Source organism: Arachis hypogaea, chromosome 18 (genome assembly GCF_003086295.3).
Source record: "Arachis hypogaea cultivar Tifrunner chromosome 18, arahy.Tifrunner.gnm2.J5K5, whole genome shotgun sequence".
Lineage (NCBI taxonomy): Eukaryota > Viridiplantae > Streptophyta > Magnoliopsida > Fabales > Fabaceae > Arachis > Arachis hypogaea.
In genome coordinates this window covers 85,802,227-85,808,550 of record NC_092053.1, presented here as the reverse complement: position 1 = coordinate 85,808,550, position 6,324 = coordinate 85,802,227, and positions in this window count along the sequence as shown.

Sequence of the window (6,324 nt, the reverse complement as noted above, 5' to 3'; positions counted from 1 at the left end):
TTCAACATTGTAATTGAAATACAAGAAATAAATAAGAGCATAGTAGCTGTGTTTGTGATTACCGACCGGAAACCGCTTTCAAAAATCGGAACCCCTCAAATTTCAAAACCAAATGGAAATTAATACATACCTAATCAACGACGTGAGCACAGAGACAATGATGAGAAGCGCAGAGATCGACCCCAGGAGCACGGCAAGCCCTAGTTGCGGCGGCGGCGGCTTCAATCGACCCCAGGAGCGACAACAGTGCACGGCGGAACAGCCTCCTCTCTTGCGTCGCATCTTCATCCTCTCTTTCCATCTCGTATGCAAATCATCTCTCTCTCCCCTCCGGGCTCCCTGCTCCGCGACGGCAATGGCGTCGGCTGCAGCGACGTTGCGGCGGTGACCCCCTCTCACTCTCTATTCTCTCGATCGCGCTCTCTCATCTCTGTCTCCTCCTCTCCTCCCTCTGGTTCACTCTTTCTCTCGGATATGGGTGTGTGTGTGTGTGAAAAGGGGCGTGGTGGGGGTGGTGAGTGATGGTGAGAATGAGTGTGAGTGTGTGGGTGTGTTAGGGTTAGGGTTTTAAAGAATTAATTCGAAGGTGATTTGCGAAGGTGAGGGGCGAAACCTTTTTCTGATCAGATGGCGAAAGTGAGGGTATTCAAAGGTGAGTGTGATTTGGTGATAAGGAAAAGAAAAATTACTAAGTGTTTAGGTGCATTTGGCCTAGATACATTAGGCTACATTTTTAAAGTGCACTCAAAATATAACAAATATGTTACTCTTTAAAAGCGCTTCCTTTGGTATGAAAAGTGTACCCATAGATATCAACCTACAGCTATGCTTTATAAGTGATTTTTATAATACCTAAGGCTACACTTTTTAAATGATGCCACAATTGTGTATCCTTTTCTCTTATAAAAAGGCAACACAGAGAAAAGCGTAGCCTATTCATAGAATAGGCTACGCTTTTCAAATGTAGCTTAAAAAAAGTGTGGCTGAATGGGTATTTTTCTTGTAGTGTTAACCACAAAAGAACAAGAAGTACATGATTTCGAATTAATCCTTGAAATTAGTTTAATTATTTTGATGTGGTGACAATACTTTTTGTTTTCTGAATGAATGCTTGAACAGTGCATATGTCTTTTGAATTTGTTGTTTATGAATGTTAAAATTGTTGGCTCTTAAAAGAATGATGAAAAAGGAGAAATGTTATTTGATAACTTGAAAAATCATAAAATTGATTCTTGAAACAAGAAAAAGCAGTGAAAAACAAGGCTTGCAAAAAAAATGGTGAAAATAAAAGAAAAAAAAAAGAGAGAAAGAAAAAGAAAAAGCAAGCAGAAAAAGCCAATAGCTCTTTAAACCAAAAGGCAAGAGCAAAAAGCCAATAACCCTTTAAACCAAAAGGTAAGGGTAAAAAGGATCCAAGGCTTTGAGCATCAGTGGATAGGAGGGCCCAAAGGAATAAAATCCTGGCCTAAGCGGCTAAACCAAGTTGTTCCTAACCATGTGCTTGTGGCGTGAAGGTGTCAAGTGAAAAGCTTGAGACTGAGTGGTTAAAGTCGAGGTCCAAAGCAAAAAAAAAGAGTGTGCTTAAGAACTCTAGACACCTCTAATTGGGGACTTTAGCAAAGCTGAGTCACAATCTGAAAAGGTTCACCAAGTTATGTGTCTGTGGCATTTAAGTATCCGGTGGTAATACTGGAAAACAAAGTGCTTAGGGCCACGACCAAGACTCATAAAGTAGATGTGTTCAAGAATCAAAAATCTGAACTAGGAGAATCAATAACACTATCTTAACTCTAAGTTCTTATAGATGCCAATCATTCTGAACTTCAGAGGATAAAGTGAGATGCTAAAACTGTTCAGAGGCAAAAAGCTACTAGTCCCGCTCATCTAATTGGAGCTAAGTTTCATTGATATTTTGGAATTTATAGTATATTATCTTCTTTTTATCCTATTTGATTTTCAGTTGCTTGGGGACAAGCAACAATTTAAGTTTCGTGTTATGATGAGCGGATAATTTATACGCTTTTTGGCATTGTTTTTACATAGTTTTTAGTATGATTTAGTTAGTTTTTAGTATATTTTTATTAGTTTTTAAATAAAAATCACATTTCTGGACTTCATTATGAGTTTGTGTGTTTTTCTGTGATTTCAAGTAAATTTTGGCTGAAATTGAGGGACTTGAGCAAAAATCTGATTCAGAGGCTGAAGAAGGACCGCAAATGCTGTTGGATTCTGACCTCCCTGCACTCAAAATGGATTTTCTGGAGCTACAGAAACTTAATTGGTGCGCTCTTAATTGCGTTGGAAAGTAGACATCCTGGGCTTTCCAGAAATATATAATAGTCCATACTTTGCCCGAGTTTTGACGATGCAAACTGGCGTTCAAACGCCAACTTTCTGCCCTATTCTGGAGTTAAACGTCAGAAACAGGTTGCAAATCAGAGTTAAACGCCAGAAACAGGCTACAACCTGGCGTTTAACTCCTAAAAGAGTCTCTACACATGAAAGCTCAATTCTCAGCCCAAGCACACACCAAGTGGGCCTGGAAGTGGATTTCTGCATCATTTACTCATTTCTGTAAACCCTAGGTTACTAGTTTAGTATAAATACTACATTTAGAGATTTTATTTTAGATCTTTGGACGTTTAGTCCTGAGACCTTTATGCTTTTGTACACGTTTGGAGGCTGGCCATTCGGCCATGCCTAGACCTTCTGTTCTTATGTATTTTCAACGGTGGAGTTTCTACACCCCATAGATTAAGGTGTGGAGCTCTGCTGTTCCTCATGAATTAATGCAAAGTACTATTGTTTTTCTATTCAATTCAAGCTTATTCTTACTCCAAGATATTCACTCGTACTTCAACCTGATGAATGTGATGATCCGTGACACTTATCATCATTCTCGCCTATGAACGCGTGCCTGACAACCACTTCCGTTCTATCTACAATAGCTTGAGCTTTTATCTCTTCGGCTCCTGGTTCAGATCAGAGTCTTGGTGGTATAAGCTAGAATTATTGGCGGCCATTATTGAGATCCAGAAAGTCTAAACCTTGTCTGTGGTATTCCGAGTAGGATTTGGGATGGGATGACTGTGACGAGCTTCAAACTCACGAGTGCTGGGTGTATTGACAGACACAAAAGGATCAACAGATTCTATTCCAAAAAGAGTGAGAACCGACAGATGATTAGCCGTGCGGTGACAACGCTTTTGGACCATTTTCATTGGGAGGATGGGAGGTAGCCATTGACGACAGTGATGCCCAACATACAGCTTGCCATGGAAAGGAGTATGAATGATTGGATGAAGGCAGTAGGAAAGCAGAGATTCAGACGGAATAAATCATCTCCATACGCTTATCTGAAATTCCTACCAATGAATTACATAAGTATCTCTATCCTATTTTATATTTTATTTATGTTTTAATTATCAAAATCCCATAACTATTTGAATCCGCCTGACTGAGATTTATAAGGATGACCATAGCTTGCTTCAAGCCGACAATCTCCGTGAGATCAACCCTTAATCACATAAGGTTTATTACTTGGACGACCCAGTATACTTGCTGGTTAGTTGTGCGAAGTTGTGAAGAAGAATTGAGATTATGATAGTGTGTACCAAGTTCTTTTGGCGCCATTGAGATCCAAATTTCGTGCACCAATAGGAATTTGTGATATATATGTTTGTAATTTATTGTTATGTATATATATGTATATGTTTTCAAGAAAATAGTGAAAATGAAAGGTTATGCGATTTTAAGTTTTAAATAGGCTCCTATTTTAGTATTAAATATGTTTAGAGCAGTCGTAATATCCAAATCTATCAGAGTGGCGCAGCTGGAAGTGTGACGCTCTAATAGTGAGGGTGTTACACTAAATGCCAGAAGAGTGGCATTTAGCGCCACAACTCCAAAGAAGAATGAGTGAGGTCCTTGATTCTCCTAGCTTAGTTCCTTTTGATTCTTGAACACAGCTTCTTTTGAGTCTTGGCCGTGACCCTAAGCACTTTGTTTTCCAGTATTAACACCGGATACATAAACACCACAGACACTTAACTGGGTGAAACTTTTAGGATTGTGATTCAGCTTTGCTAGAATCCCCAGCCAGTGGTGTCCAGAGTTCTTAAGCACACTCTTTTGCTTTGGATCACGACTTTAACTGCTCAGTCTCAAGCTTTTCACTTGACACCTTCTCACCACAAGCATATAGTTAGGGAAGCAGCTCATTTGAACTATTAGGCCAAGATTTTGTTTCTTTTAGGCCCTCCTAACCATTGATGCTCAAAGCCTTGGATCCTTGCTCTTTCCTTTTGGTTTAAAGAGTTATTGGCTTTTTGTTTCTTTTTCTTTCTCTGCTTTTGACGTTAGGATTTATGCCAGTAAAGAATTTTATAAAAACAGTCGCGTTGTAGATATAGTCTCTAAACCAACAGAAATCCCTTCGTACAAATGTTTTGGTTGTCACAAGTAACAAACCCCTAAATAAATTGATAACCGAAGTATTCAAATCCCGGGTCGTCTTCTCAAGGAACTGCAGGGAAGTATGTTCTTATTATTAGTTATGGAGATTGTAAATTGGTGTTTTGAGAATGAGGAGCGAATGATTTAATTAGCAATTGAAGTAAATGAAGAACAAGCAATTTAAATGGCAACTAAATAAATAAATGACTGTAAATAGACTTTTGGCAAGGTATGAGAAATTGGAGGTCCTTGGTGCACGAAATTGTGATGTCCAGGCTCGAACTATCCCTGGTAATGGCTCCAAAGCTTGGTGCTTTGATCTTAATTCATAATTGTCACAACTTCGATACATCTAACCAGCAAGTGCACTGGGTCGTCCAAGTAATACCTTACGTGAGTAAGGGTCGAATCCCACGGAGATTGTTGGTATGAAGCAACCTATGGTCACCTTGTAAATCTCAGTCAGGCAGATATAAAGTGATAATGGTGTTTTCGAATATTATATAATAAAATAGGGATAGAGATACTTATGTAATTCATTGGTAGGAATTTCAGATAAGCGAATGGAGATGCTTTTCGTTCCTCTGAACCTCTGCTTTCCTGCTATCTTCATCCAATCAGTGGCTACATCCCCTCCTCTCAGTGAATAATATGCTCACGCACCCTGTCACGGCACGGCTATTCATCTGTCGGTTCTCGATCATGCTGGAATAGGATTCACCCTCCTTTTGCGTCTGTCACTAACGCCCAGCACTCGCGAGTTTGAAGCTCGTCACAGTCATTCAATCATTGAATCCTACTCAGAATACCACAGACAAGGTTTAGACCTTCCGGATTCTCTTGAATGCCGCCATCATTCTAGCTTACGCCATGAAGATTCCTGTTAGGAGATCTAAGAGATACTCATTCTAGCTTAATTCATGTAGAACAGAAGTGTTTGTCAGGCACGCGTTCATAAGGGAGAAGGATGATGAACGTCACATATAATCATCACCTTCATCACATTCTTGGGTGTGAATGGATATCTTAGAAGCGAAATAAGATGAATTGAATAGAAAACAGTAGTACTTGCATTAATTTTTTAGGAACAGCAGAGCTCTACACCTTAATCTATGGAGTGTAGAAACTCTACCGTATGAAAATACATAAGTGAAAGGTCCAGGCATGGCCGAGATGGCCAGCCCCCTAAACGAGATCACAGGATCAAAATACAATCCCGGATCCAAAGATGATCAAAAGATTCCTAATACAATAGTAAAAGGTCCTATTTATAATAAACTAGCTACTAGGGTTTACATGAGTAAGTAATTGATGCATAAATCCACTTCCTGGGCCCACTTGGTGTGTTTTGGGCTGAGCTTGAGTGTTGCACGTGCAGAGGCCATTTGTGGAGTTGAACGCCAGTTTCTGTGCCAGTTTGGGCGTTCAACTCTGGTTTTGGATCCTTTTCTGGCGCTGGACGCCAGATTTGGGCAGAAGGCTGGCGTTGAACGCCAGTTTACGTCGTCAATTCTTAGCCAAAGTATGGACTATTATATATTTCTGAAAAGACCTGGATGTCTACTTTCCAACGCAATTGGAAGCGTGCCATTTCGAGTTCTGTAGCTCCAGAAAATCCACTTTGAGTGCAGGGAGGTCAGAATCCAACAGCATCAGCAGTCCTTTTTCAACCTCTGAATCTGATTTCTGCTCAAGTCCCTCAATTTCAGCCAGAAAATACCTGAAATCACAGAAAAACACACAAACTCATAGTAAAGTCCAGAAATGTGAATTTAACATAAAAACTAATGAAAACATCCCTTAAAAGTAACTAGATCCTACTAAAAACATACTAAAAACAATGCCAAAAAGCGTATAAATTATCCGCTC